The sequence below is a fragment of the Erinaceus europaeus genome, chromosome 15, assembly GCF_950295315.1.
Source record: "Erinaceus europaeus chromosome 15, mEriEur2.1, whole genome shotgun sequence".
In the NCBI taxonomy this organism is placed as follows: Eukaryota; Metazoa; Chordata; class Mammalia; order Eulipotyphla; family Erinaceidae; genus Erinaceus; species Erinaceus europaeus.
Window position 1 is genome coordinate 88,906,513 of NC_080176.1, and position 15,279 is coordinate 88,921,791.

Consider the following 15,279-nt stretch of genomic DNA (forward strand, 5'->3'; position numbering starts at 1 on the left):
ATACTACACACTACTACAACTGCTACTGCACTGTTTTTGACAGTGACATCCAATGCACAATTGATTAGTATTGCATGGCTCTAGAGAATGTTCACTATTTAACCTACAATGTTTTTAACCTCACAAATATTTATTCTGTTCTTTCTTGGGGGATGAATGGTTTACAGTCAACAGTTCCATGTAATAGTGGGCACGGGGGGGGTAATTTTTCCCACTACCCCTGTATTTCTGTACATCCTTTGTAACTTTCTTATTGAGGAGAAGCAAACAGTCATAAATTGAGAGAGCAGGGCCCAAGCAGGAAGAGAGACAGAGAGACATCTGCAGCTCTGATTTGTCACTAGCCCAGCTTTTCCCTAGCTGGGTAAGTGTGACCAGGGGCTCAAAACAGGGTCCTGGGATTCCACATAGTTCCCTGGCAGCTCCACCAGCTGTTCCTCCAACCCATGCTCCCTTCGTTGTCCATGTAACTATCGATCTGCTCTAGGCATTTCTCACCTTCATATGCCAGAAACTTAACACTTCTCCCTTCCACCCATGAAACTTTGACCTTTTGCTAGGGTGCAAAACAGCAACTCCAATCCAAGTTATTTTCGGGACAAGTGTGTACGTCTCTGTGGGAAGGTGTCTGTGTGTGTGTGTGTGTGTGTGTGTGTGTAAGTGTGCATAATTGTGTTTCAGTTAAGATTACCGCTGTTGTTTCTTTATTCCTGACACAGGGACTTAGGAACTGGGTTGTGTTATGACAAAGGAAGTTTCCACTGCACAAGTGGTTTTTCAAGTATGAATTGGCACATTGGATTGTGGACTCTGTTGTGCATTCTCCCAGGTGGTCCTCAGATGGGTTCTTTCCTTTGCTATTCCCATGCTGTGTGTAATTTTCTGGGTAGACTCAAAGAGGAGTGGCATGGGGAGCTCAGCTGCATTCTGCTGTATGTCCACAAGGTGGCGGCAAAGACCATAGTTGAGTGTAGTGATTCTGTGGAATGAGGAGAACTCTAGGAATTGTGGCCCGTGGACAGCAGGGTTGAAATTGACGTAGAGTGCCCTAGACATCTGTTCTTTCCTGTGGGGTGGGGGGATCCCCCATTTGGCTTTGCAAGTGGAAGGGGTTTCTCTCTTTGCCTGGGATGACTCTACTGGGAGCTTGTGAAACCCTGTGCTCAGCTGCATTCTGCTGGGTGTCCACAAGAGGGCAGCACCAGGGCGGGACTAAGGCTCCATGGGGCAAGTGCCCTGAGGCACTGGGCTAGGAGAGTGGCGACAGTGTTTCTGGGTGTGCCCCAAGAGCATGGCCAGCCTAGCGCAGGCAGGCAGTGTCCTAAGGACGGGCCCAGACAGGAGCTGTGGGGGTCGTGTTTGCAGAAACAGGGCCTTCAGAGGATGGCAGAAAGTCACCGGGGGTGGGCCTCAGAGCCCGTGCCCAATGAGCCTGAGGGGAGGGCCCAGTGGGTATTCATAGAGACAGCTGGCCAATCAGAGAGGAGGAACGTCACCCTCAGGGGCGTGAAGCAAGAGCTGGCCAATGAGAACAGAGGAGGAGTTGCGTGGGCGGGCCTCAGAGAGCAGCCCACCAATGAGAGCCTGGGTGCTGGCTCTGGGTGGGCGTACCCCTGGAGGTCAGCCAATCAGGGTCCAGCGGAAGTGCCTGGGGGGCGGGCCCTCGGGAGGCTGTCCAATGAGCGCCTGGGGCGGGCCTCGTGGGCGGAGCCCAGGAGGCTGGCCAATCATGGGGCAAGGGCGGTGAACTTCCTGGGCGTGCCTTAGGAACTGGCCTATCAGAGGGCGCCCCTCAGACAGCAGCCCGCCAATGGGAGCCAAGAGAAGGCTGGCTGGGGGCGTGTCCCTGGGACACCTGGCCAATCAGAGTCGAGCGGAAGTGGCTGGTGGGCGGGCCTTCCGGAGGCTGCCCTATCAGCGTGCTGCAGGGCCGTGTGGGCGGTGCTCAAGGCCGCGGGCCAATCACTGACTAGGGGCCCGGACCCTCCTGGGCGTGTCCAAGCACAATGGCCAATGAGATTGCTGGTGGGGTTCTGGGCGTGGCCTAGGCCTCTGGCCTATCAGAGCCTGGCTGGCGCCCTGTGGGCGGGCCTTCTGAAGGAATCCCGCCAATGGGAGCTCAGAGCTGGCCTTAAAAGGCTGGGCGTGCTTCCAGGAAATGCGAAGCAGGGTTCAGCCCAGGGCCCTGCCTTGCAGAAGCTGTCCAGTGTGCATGTGTATAACTCCGTTTGTGACTGTGCCTCTGTGGATTTGTGTGTGTGTGTGTGTGTGTGTGTGTGTATGTGTCTGAGGGAGGGAGAGAGAGAGAGAACAACAGAATCACTGTGGCACAGGTGATTTTGTGCAAAACACTTGGCACATTCTGATTTACAGCTCAATATTGACACCAGGGCAGCTCTCCTTGGCCCTTGGTCACTTTTCTTCTTTTCAGATGTAAAGACACTGAAGAGGGAGAGGTTTTTGCCCTGAGGCTTGCACTGGGAACTAGCAGCTGCCCTGTTTGTGTTGCCAGACTAGGAAACCTGTGGTGCCTGTCCATGTGGAGAGTCTCCTGGATGAGTTCCTTCTCGAGCCTTTTTCGCTCGGTCCCGTTGGAGCTGCATATAGCTAATGATTTGGAGATTTTATTCCTTTGGACAATTATTTTCCTGATGCAAAGTTTCTCTCCAGGTTTTAGCAATCAATTGTGTGAATGTCACATCGAATCCATTGTAGAAAATGACTACATCAGTGTCTCTCTCTCTCTTTCTCTCTCTCTCTCTATCTCTCTCTCTCTCTATATATATATATATGTATGTAACATGTAGAGGTCTGAAAATATTTTTTAGCTAGAGACCTGCACAGCTCTGGATTAGGGTAGCAATGTGGATACACCTGGCCCTTCTGAGCCACAGTCATGAGAGACATCTCACAGAGCCATATCGTATATCACTCTACAAATCTCTCTCAGCACAAACTACCACTGCCAAATCATCTACTTCCCTCTTGCTCTTTTTGTCCACCGAGTCTTATCCCAAAACTGTAAATCAAAGAAGAAATAGACATAGTGCAGTTCCCTGCACACAGGACAGGCTGAGGCTGGACCAGGGAGATGCAATACGCCAGCCTGCATCTTGGCTGGAGCATCACTATGACTACTTCGAATTTGGAGAGGCGAGGGCAGTTTTGGAGAGTGGGCTGCCGGCCAAGGGTTGCTTCTCAGAGTGGCTAAGACCTAGATGTTCTAAGTGTTACCTTTCCTCACAAACATAAAATAGCAATGCCACTTGTAAGAAGTATGCATGGGCATGGAGGGTTTGTCTTCAGTGCTCTGGCACTGATCAACACAGGGCCAGAATTTCAGTCCTTGTCTGTCTCTGTCATTCTGTCTCTCTGACTGTCTCTACGTGCCTTCTTCACTGGGCCCTTACTGGAAGTCAGTGCATGCATCGTGAACTCAGCCTTCCTGGTGTTGAAATTTTCCTTTCTTTGCCCCTTGGATTATTTAGTCTCCTGCACATGGTGTAGTACAGAGGGGAACTGCGGAGACAGCGTTGCTGCTGCAGGTTCCAGGCATATGTCCATCTCCAGCTGCAGCTGTCCAGGCCCTCTGTGCTTGACTGCCATTCTCCAGGGCCCTGAGGCTGACACTCAGCCTCAATGCAGCCCTCCTCACCTTCCTGCACAGCGTCCTTGTCCTTATTCCATGAGAGCCCCGGTCATGGGAAGTGAAACTCGATCCCCCTGGCACACACACTGTGCTTTCCCTCTATTAAGCCAAATGGAAAGGATCTGTGGTACTGATGGCCACACCAGTGTCCAGATTTTTCCATGCAAAACGGAAGCTTCCAGTGTTCAGAAAGAGGGAGTTTTGATGGCTGTGAAATGTCTTTTCCAAGTGCCTCATGGTGTTTCAAATCCCTTTGAAACCTGAAGTTCTTTCTTGTATCTAGGGAATATTTTCAACACTGGCCAGAAGGGCCGCCCAACTAGGAGCACAGCTATCCAGGGGTCAGGAGGTCTTCCAGCCTGCTAGCTCCTGGAGGGATTCCTGAGTATGTCCTCAGGGCCCAAGTGTAAAAGGTGTTTCCAATTGCCTTGATTAGGAGCAGCCAGGCCCTCAGGTGAGGGGCGGGGCTGTGATCTTGACTGGAAGCCCCTAATTTGGCCAATGGAGGCATCCATCTTTTTTTGTCTGTCCATAGCAAGGGCCTGGGGAGTTTGTGCTTCCTGCAAGCAGAGCGACATTGTATGGGACACTCATGCAAGCCTACTTCTGGGAATCTCTCTGAGTGTGATGTGTGGACACCAGGACACCATGATCAGGGATGTGAGGCCACAGGAGCAATTGCCTTAGCCGGACCCAAAGGGTAGGTGTAAGGGGCCGGGTTCATCCACTATTGTTTGGTTCAACACACTTCCCATCTATGTGGAAACACAGCCCTTTCTGGGTACTTTCTGGGCTTGTAATCTGCTGCCCTGAGCAGTGGACTGAGAGCCTGGAGGCTGAGTAGGCAGCCAAACGTGACTGGACAGGCTCAAGCCCCTGAATTCTGAGGGGTGCCCCAGATTCCCCCATTGGCAGTGTTTGGATCATAGTGAGGCATGGCATTGATTCGGAACTCAGGAGAGTGAGACATGAGAGTCCCTTTGCATATGCATTCTTGCTTAGCCACAATCTGGGCTAGCTGGCTTGCCCTGACCAGATAGGTTCTCTGTACATAAGTTGCAGGAGAGGCTGGCTCCCTTGCCACCCATGCTCTGAGACTACTACAGGTGATCTCTGAGCACACACAGACACACACAAACAGACAGACACACACACACACACACATTACTGTCAGGTTGGTAGTAGAGCCTATGGTGAAGGCTGGGGCTGTCTGGGGTCTGTGGGCATGAGAGCTGCTGCCTTACAATCTCTACAAGCCAGGTTTGAACCTGTCATCAATGAACACAGTGTAGGAGGTTTTTGAATTCTGGTCTCTTTCCAACTCATCTATTTCTCTTCTCGCCTTCTCTATCTCTAACTCTCACATGCTCTCACACACTCTGTCTTCACTCATTAATATTTTACTTAGATTCTGATTTTACTGACAGGCCCAGATAGACAAAGAGAGTTACCAGAGCACTGCTGAGCTCTGGCTTGTTGTGTTGGCGATTTCACCTAGGCTACTGGAGCCTCAGTTTGTAAGTCTTTCTGACACAAGCCATATTCTGTCTCCTCATTTCCATGCCAGTATCACTCAGAGTTTATCATAAAGATACACATACATGTATATATATACATATAGATTTATATATCTGTCATTTTTAGAATGTTCGACCTATGTATTTGACCTTCTTTCAGAATTACCACATTTATAACAGCCTAGTTTTTCTGAAATAATTGGCCATATAGTTGGAGCAGGATTCAATACAATTATAAATAATAGAACCTTCCAGTAGCATTTCTAATCGTGTTTCTATTAGCATCCTTATTGTAATTATCATGGCCCAGATCTTCCCTCCTTTTTCTAGTGTAAGCTTCAATACGTATGTGTTTGTTTTCTTTCTCCCGAAATCTTAATGTCCCTGGACCCTGAAGTGTTAGGGAATTTTTGAAGCAGCCCTCTGTTTCTCAGCAGATGGTTTCTATGTTTCTGCTGTCATCAGGTCTTCTTGTGGTTTTTGTCTTTATTTATTTTTATTGTTTCAAGTCCTCCTAGATCATCCCCATTTATTTGCATATTTATTTATTTAGTCAGGTATCACATGTGGCATCATTTCTTCTGCTTGAGAGATTTTCTCTTATAACTGAAGGGAACTTTTGATGCACAATACATTTCCTGGGGCAAATACTACACACATATGGTGAAGGCTTGGGTTGTCTGGGGTCTGTGGGCATTAGAGCTGCTGCGTGACAATCTCTACAACCCAGGTTTGAACCTGTCATGAATGAACACAGCCTAGGGGGTTTTTGACTTCTGGTCTATTTCCAACTCTTCTATTTCTCTTCTCGCCATCTCTGTCTCTGACTCTCACAGGCTCTCTCTCACTCTGTCTGAACTCAGGAATATTTTACTTATATCCTTATTTTATTGACAGGCCCAGATATACAAAGAGAGTGGCCAGAGCACTGCTGAGCTCTGGCTGGTTTTGTTTGTGATTTCACCTAGGCGACTGGAGCCTCAGATTGGTAAGTCTCTCTGACTTAAGCCATATTCTGTCTCCTCATATCCATGGCAGTATCTCTCAGACTTTATAATAAAGATATACATCCATATACATATATAAATATACATATATATCTCTGTCATTTTTAGAATTGTCAACCTATGTAATTGATCTTAATCAGAATTCACACATTTACAACAGGTTCCTTTTTCCCTACTAATTGGCCACATACTTGGAGCAGGATTCAATACAATTATAAATAATAGAACCTTCCAGTAGCATTTCTAATAGCATTTCTATCAGCATCCTTATTTTAATTATCATAGTACAGAACTTGCCTCCTTTCTCTAGTGTAAGCTTCAATACATATGAGTTTCTTTTCATTCTCCCGAAATCTTAATTTCCCTGGACTCTGAAGGGTCTCGGAACTTTTGAAGCAGCCCTTGATTCTCAGCAGATGGTTTCTATGTTTCTGCTGTCATCAGGTCTTCTTGTGCTTTTTGTTTTTATTTTTCATTTGTTTCAAATCCTCCTAGATAACCCCCATTTATTTGCATATTTATTTATTTATTTATTTATTTGGTTCTATATTACATGAGGGGTCCATTATTCTGCTTGATAGATTTTTCTCTTATAATTGAAGGGAAGTTTACACTCACAATACATATCCTGTCGTAAATACTACACACATATGGTGAAGGCTGGGGTTGTCTGGGATCTGTGGACAGGAGACTGCTGCCCTACAATCTCGACAACCCAGGTTTGAACCTGTCATGTATGAACACAGAGTGGGAGCTTTTGGACTTCTGGTCTCTTTCCAACTCTTCTATTTCTCTTCTTGCCTTCTCTGTCTCTGACTCTCACAGGCTCTCACTCACTCTGTCTGCACTCATTAATATTTTACTTATATATTATTTGACTGACAGGCCCAGATATACAAAGCGAGTCACCAGGGCCCAGCTGAGCTCTGGATTGTTTTGTTGGCGATTTCACCTAGGTTTCTGGAGCCTCAGCTTTGTAAGTCTCTCTGGCACAAGCCATACTCTGTCTCCTCATAGCCATGCCAGTATCCCTCATAGTTGATAATAAAGATACACATACATATATGTACATATACATACATATATATATATATATATATCAGACATTTTTAGAATTGTTGACCTTTTTATTTGATCTGAATGCAGAATTACCGCATTTATAATAGCCTCCTTATTCATAAATAATTGGTCACATAGTTGGAGCAGGATTCACTACAGTTATAAATTATAAACTTTCCAGGAGCATTTCCAATAGCCTTTCTATCAGTATCCTTATTGTAATTATCAAAGCACAGAACTTGCCTCCATTTTCTAGTGTAAGCTTCAAATCGTATGCGTTTCTTTTCATTCTCGGAATTCGTAATTTGCCTGGACCCAGTGTGTCAGGGAATTTTTGAAGCAGCCCTCTATTTCTCAGCAGACGTTTTCTATATTTCTGCTGTCATCAGGTCTTCCTGTGGTGTTTGTTTTTATTTTTTATTTTTTTCAAATCCTCTTAGATCATTCCCATTTATTTGCATATTTATTTATTTCGTCCGATATCACATGAGGGGTCATTTCTTCTGCCTGATAGATTTTCTCTTATAATTGAAGGGGACTTTTGACACACAATACATTTCCTTTTGCAGATACTACACACTACTACAACTGCTACTGCACTGTTTTTGACAGTGACATCCAATGCACAATGGATTAGTATTGCATGGCTCTAGAGAATGTTCACTATTTAACCTACAATGTTTAACCTCACAAATATTTATTCTGTTCTTTCTTGGGGGATGAATGGTTTTCAGTCAACAGTTCCATGTAATAGTGGGCACGGGGGGGTCATTTTTCCCACTACCCCTGTATTTCTGTACATCCTTTGTAACTTTCTTATTGAGGAGAAGCAAACAGTCATAAATTGAGAGAGCAGGGCCCAAGCAGGAAGAGAGACAGAGAGACATCTGCAGCTCTGATTTGTCACTAGCCCAGCTTTTCCCTAGCTGGGTAAGTGTGACCAGGGGCTCAAAACAGGGTCCTGGGATTCCACATAGTTCCCTGGCAGCTCCACCAGCTGTTCCTCCAACCCATGCTCCCTTCGTTGTCCATGTAACTATCGATCTGCTCTAGGCATTTCTCACCTTCATATGCCAGAAACTTAACACTTCTCCCTTCCACCCATGAAACTTTGACCTTTTGCTAGGGTGCAAAACAGCAACTCCAATCCAAGTTATTTTCGGGACAAGTGTGTACGTCTCTGTGGGAAGGTGTCTGTGTGTGTGTGTGTGTGTGTGTGTGTGTGTGTAAGTGTGCATAATTGTGTTTCAGTTAAGATTACCGCTGTTGTTTCTTTATTCCTGACACAGGGACTTAGGAACTGGGTTGTGTTATGACAAAGGAAGTTTCCACTGCACAAGTGGTTTTTCAAGTATGAATTGGCACATTGGATTGTGGACTCTGTTGTGCATTCTCCCAGGTGGTCCTCAGATGGGTTCTTTCCTTTGCTATTCCCATGCTGTGTGTAATTTTCTGGGTAGACTCAAAGAGGAGTGGCATGGGGAGCTCAGCTGCATTCTGCTGTATGTCCACAAGGTGGCGGCAAAGACCATAGTTGAGTGTAGTGATTCTGTGGAATGAGGAGAACTCTAGGAATTGTGGCCCGTGGACAGCAGGGTTGAAATTGACGTAGAGTGCCCTAGACATCTGTTCTTTCCTGTGGGGTGGGGGGATCCCCCATTTGGCTTTGCAAGTGGAAGGGGTTTCTCTCTTTGCCTGGGATGACTCTACTGGGAGCTTGTGAAACCCTGTGCTCAGCTGCATTCTGCTGGGTGTCCACAAGAGGGCAGCACCAGGGCGGGACTAAGGCTCCATGGGGCAAGTGCCCTGAGGCACTGGGCTAGGAGAGTGGCGACAGTGTTTCTGGGTGTGCCCCAAGAGCATGGCCAGCCTAGCGCAGGCAGGCAGTGTCCTAAGGACGGGCCCAGACAGGAGCTGTGGGGGTCGTGTTTGCAGAAACAGGGCCTTCAGAGGATGGCAGAAAGTCACCGGGGGTGGGCCTCAGAGCCCGTGCCCAATGAGCCTGAGGGGAGGGCCCAGTGGGTATTCATAGAGACAGCTGGCCAATCAGAGAGGAGGAACGTCACCCTCAGGGGCGTGAAGCAAGAGCTGGCCAATGAGAACAGAGGAGGAGTTGCGTGGGCGGGCCTCAGAGAGCAGCCCACCAATGAGAGCCTGGGTGCTGGCTCTGGGTGGGCGTACCCCTGGAGGTCAGCCAATCAGGGTCCAGCGGAAGTGCCTGGGGGGCGGGCCCTCGGGAGGCTGTCCAATGAGCGCCTGGGGCGGGCCTCGTGGGCGGAGCCCAGGAGGCTGGCCAATCATGGGGCAAGGGCGGTGAACTTCCTGGGCGTGCCTTAGGAACTGGCCTATCAGAGGGCGCCCCTCAGACAGCAGCCCGCCAATGGGAGCCAAGAGAAGGCTGGCTGGGGGCGTGTCCCTGGGACACCTGGCCAATCAGAGTCGAGCGGAAGTGGCTGGTGGGCGGGCCTTCCGGAGGCTGCCCTATCAGCGTGCTGCAGGGCCGTGTGGGCGGTGCTCAAGGCCGCGGGCCAATCACTGACTAGGGGCCCGGACCCTCCTGGGCGTGTCCAAGCACACTGGCCAATGAGATTGCTGGTGGGGTTCTGGGCGTGGCCTAGGCCTCTGGCCTATCAGAGCCTGGCTGGCGCCCTGTGGGCGGGCCTTCTGAAGGAATCCCGCCAATGGGAGCTCAGATCTGGCCTTAAAAGGCTGGGCGTGCTTCCAGGAAATGCGAAGCAGGGTTCAGCCCAGGGCCCTGCCTTGCAGAAGCTGTCCAGTGTGCATGTGTATAACTCCGTTTGTGACTGTGCCTCTGTGGATTTGTGTGTGTGTGTGTGTGTGTGTGTGTGTATGTGTCTGAGGGAGGGAGAGAGAGAGAGAACAACAGAATCACTGTGGCACAGGTGATTTTGTGCAAAACACTTGGCACATTCTGATTTACAGCTCAATATTGACACCAGGGCAGCTCTCCTTGGCCCTTGGTCACTTTTCTTCTTTTCAGATGTAAAGACACTGAAGAGGGAGAGGTTTTTGCCCTGAGGCTTGCACTGGGAACTAGCAGCTGCCCTGTTTGTGTTGCCAGACTAGGAAACCTGTGGTGCCTGTCCATGTGGAGAGTCTCCTGGATGAGTTCCTTCTCGAGCCTTTTTCGCTCGGTCCCGTTGGAGCTGCATATAGCTAATGATTTGGAGATTTTATTCCTTTGGACAATTCTTTTCCTGATGCAAAGTTTCTCTCCAGGTTTTAGCAATCAATTGTGTGAATGTCACATCGAATCCATTGTAGAAAATGACTACATCAGTGTCTCTCTCTCTCTTTCTCTCTCTCTCTCTCTATCTCTCTCTCTCTCTATATATATATGTATGTAACATGTAGAGGTCTGAAAATATTTTTTAGCTAGAGACCTGCACAGCTCTGGATTAGGGTAGCAATGTGGATACACCTGGCCCTTCTGAGCCACAGTCATGAGAGACATCTCACAGAGCCATATCGTATATCACTCTACAAATCTCTCTCAGCACAAACTACCACTGCCAAATCATCTACTTCCCTCTTGCTCTTTTTGTCCACCGAGTCTTATCCCAAAACTGTAAATCAAAGAAGAAATAGACATAGTGCAGTTCCCTGCACACAGGACAGACTGAGGCTGGACCAGGGAGATGCAATACGCCAGCCTGCATCTTGGCTGGAGCATCACTATGACTACTTCGAATTTGGAGAGGCGAGGGCAGTTTTGGAGAGTGGGCTGCCGGCCAAGGGTTGCTTCTCAGAGTGGCTAAGACCTAGATGTTCTAAGTGTTACCTTTCCTCACAAACATAAAATAGCAATGCCACTTGTAAGAAGTATGCATGGGCATGGAGGGTTTGTCTTCAGTGCTCTGGCACTGATCAACACAGGGCCAGAATTTCAGTCCTTGTCTGTCTCTGTCATTCTGTCTCTCTGACTGTCTCTACGTGCCTTCTTCACTGGGCCCTTACTGGAAGTCAGTGCATGCATCGTGAACTCAGCCTTCCTGGTGTTGAAATTTTCCTTTCTTTGCCCCTTGGATTATTTAGTCTCCTGCACATGGTGTAGTACAGAGGGGAACTGCGGAGACAGCGTTGCTGCTGCAGGTTCCAGGCATATGTCCATCTCCAGCTGCAGCTGTCCAGGCCCTCTGTGCTTGACTGCCATTCTCCAGGGCCCTGAGGCTGACACTCAGCCTCAATGCAGCCCTCCTCACCTTCCTGCACAGCGTCCTTGTCCTTATTCCATGAGAGCCCCGGTCATGGGAAGTGAAACTCGATCCCCCTGGCACACACACTGTGCTTTCCCTCTATTAAGCCAAATGGAAAGGATCTGTGGTACTGATGGCCACACCAGTGTCCAGATTTTTCCATGCAAAACGGAAGCTTCCAGTGTTCAGAAAGAGGGAGTTTTGATGGCTGTGAAATGTCTTTTCCAAGTGCCTCATGGTGTTTCAAATCCCTTTGAAACCTGATGTTCTTTCTTGTATCTAGGGAATATTTTCAACACTGGCCAGAAGGGCCGCCCAACTAGGAGCACAGCTATCCAGGGGTCAGGAGGTCTTCCAGCCTGCTAGCTCCTGGAGGGATTCCTGAGTATGTCCTCAGGGCCCAAGTGTAAAAGGTGTTTCCAATTGCCTTGATTAGGAGCAGCCAGGCCCTCAGGTGAGGGGCGGGGCTGTGATCTTGACTGGAAGCCCCTAATTTGGCCAATGGAGGCATCCATCTTTTTTTGTCTGTCCATAGCAAGGGCCTGGGGAGTTTGTGCTTCCTGCAAGCAGAGCAACATTGTATGGGACACTCATGCAAGCCTACTTCTGGGAATCTCTCTGAGTGTGATGTGTGGACACCAGGACACCATGATCAGGGATGTGAGGCCACAGGAGCAATTGCCTTAGCCGGACCCAAAGGGTAGGTGTAAGGGGCCGGGTTCATCCACTATTGTTTGGTTCAACACACTTCCCATCTATGTGGAAACACAGCCCTTTCTGGGTACTTTCTGGGCTTGTAATCTGCTGCCCTGAGCAGTGGACTGAGAGCCTGGAGGCTGAGTAGGCAGCCAAACGTGACTGGACAGGCTCAAGCCCCTGAATTCTGAGGGGTGCCCCAGATTCCCCCATTGGCAGTGTTTGGATCATAGTGAGGCATGGCATTGATTCGGAACTCAGGAGAGTGAGACATGAGAGTCCCTTTGCATATGCATTCTTGCTTAGCCACAATCTGGGCTAGCTGGCTTGCCCTGACCAGATAGGTTCTCTGTACATAAGTTGCAGGAGAGGCTGGCTCCCTTGCCACCCATGCTCTGAGACTACTACAGGTGATCTCTGAGCACACACAGACACACACAAACAGACAGACACACACACACACACACATTACTGTCAGGTTGGTAGTAGAGCCTATGGTGAAGGCTGGGGCTGTCTGGGGTCTGTGGGCATGAGAGCTGCTGCCTTACAATCTCTACAAGCCAGGTTTGAACCTGTCATCAATGAACACAGTGTAGGAGGTTTTTGAATTCTGGTCTCTTTCCAACTCATCTATTTCTCTTCTCGCCTTCTCTATCTCTAACTCTCACATGCTCTCACACACTCTGTCTTCACTCATTAATATTTTACTTAGATTCTGATTTTACTGACAGGCCCAGATAGACAAAGAGAGTTACCAGAGCACTGCTGAGCTCTGGCTTGTTGTGTTGGCGATTTCACCTAGGCTACTGGAGCCTCAGTTTGTAAGTCTTTCTGACACAAGCCATATTCTGTCTCCTCATTTCCATGCCAGTATCACTCAGAGTTTATCATAAAGATATACATACATGTATATATATACATATAGATTTATATATCTGTCATTTTTAGAATGTTCGACCTATGTATTTGACCTTCTTTCAGAATTACCACATTTATAACAGCCTAGTTTTTCTGAAATAATTGGCCATATAGTTGGAGCAGGATTCAATACAATTATAAATAATAGAACCTTCCAGTAGCATTTCTAATCGTGTTTCTATTAGCATCCTTATTGTAATTATCATGGCCCAGATCTTCCCTCCTTTTTCTAGTGTAAGCTTCAATACGTATGTGTTTGTTTTCTTTCTCCCGAAATCTTAATGTCCCTGGACCCTGAAGTGTTAGGGAATTTTTGAAGCAGCCCTCTGTTTCTCAGCAGATGGTTTCTATGTTTCTGCTGTCATCAGGTCTTCTTGTGGTTTTTGTCTTTATTTATTTTTATTGTTTCAAGTCCTCCTAGATCATCCCCATTTATTTGCATATTTATTTATTTAGTCAGGTATCACATGTGGCATCATTTCTTCTGCTTGAGAGATTTTCTCTTATAACTGAAGGGAACTTTTGATGCACAATACATTTCCTGGGGCAAATACTACACACATATGGTGAAGGCTTGGGTTGTCTGGGGTCTGTGGGCATTAGAGCTGCTGCGTGACAATCTCTACAACCCAGGTTTGAACCTGTCATGAATGAACACAGCCTAGGGGGTTTTTGACTTCTGGTCTATTTCCAACTCTTCTATTTCTCTTCTCGCCATCTCTGTCTCTGACTCTCACAGGCTCTCTCTCACTCTGTCTGAACTCAGGAATATTTTACTTATATCCTTATTTTATTGACAGGCCCAGATATACAAAGAGAGTGGCCAGAGCACTGCTGAGCTCTGGCTGGTTTTGTTTGTGATTTCACCTAGGCGACTGGAGCCTCAGATTGGTAAGTCTCTCTGACTTAAGCCATATTCTGTCTCCTCATATCCATGGCAGTATCTCTCAGACTTTATAATAAAGATATACATCCATATACATATATAAATATACATATATATCTCTGTCATTTTTAGAATTGTCAACCTATGTAATTGATCTTAATCAGAATTCACACATTTACAACAGGTTCCTTTTTCCCTACTAATTGGCCACATAGTTGGAGCAGGATTCAATACAATTATAAATAATAGAACCTTCCAGTAGCATTTCTAATAGCATTTCTATCAGCATCCTTATTTTAATTATCATAGTACAGAACTTGCCTCCTTTCTCTAGTGTAAGCTTCAATACATATGAGTTTCTTTTCATTCTCCCGAAATCTTAATTTCCCTGGACTCTGAAGGGTCTCGGAACTTTTGAAGCAGCCCTTGATTCTCAGCAGATGGTTTCTATGTTTCTGCTGTCATCAGGTCTTCTTGTGCTTTTTGTTTTTATTTTTCATTTGTTTCAAATCCTCCTAGATAACCCCCATTTACTTGCTTATTTATTTATTTATTTATTTATTTATTTGGTTCTATATTACATGAGGGGTCCATTCTTCTGCTTGATAGATTTTTCTCTTATAATTGAAGGGAAGTTTACACTCACAATACATATCCTGTCGTAAATACTACACACATATGGTGAAGGCTGGGGTTGTCTGGGATCTGTGGACAGGAGACTGCTGCCCTACAATCTCGACAACCCAGGTTTGAACCTGTCATGTATGAACACAGAGTGGGAGCTTTTGGACTTCTGGTCTCTTTCCAACTCTTCTATTTCTCTTCTTGCCTTCTCTGTCTCTGACTCTCACAGGCTCTCACTCACTCTGTCTGCACTCATTAATATTTTACTTATATATTATTTGACTGACAGGCCCAGATATACAAAGCGAGTCACCAGGGCCCAGCTGAGCTCTGGATTGTTTTGTTGGCGATTTCACCTAGGTTTCTGGAGCCTCAGCTTTGTAAGTCTCTCTGGCACAAGCCATACTCTGTCTCCTCATAGCCATGCCAGTATCCCTCATAGTTGATAATAAAGATACACATACATATATGTACATATACATACATATATATATATATATATCAGACATTTTTAGAATTGTTGACCTTTTTATTTGATCTGAATGCAGAATTACCGCATTTATAATAGCCTCCTTATTCATAAATAATTGGTCACATAGTTGGAGCAGGATTCACTACAGTTATAAATTATAAACTTTCCAGGAGCATTTCCAATAGCCTTTCTATCAGTATCCTTATTGTAATTATCAAAGCACAGAACTTGCCT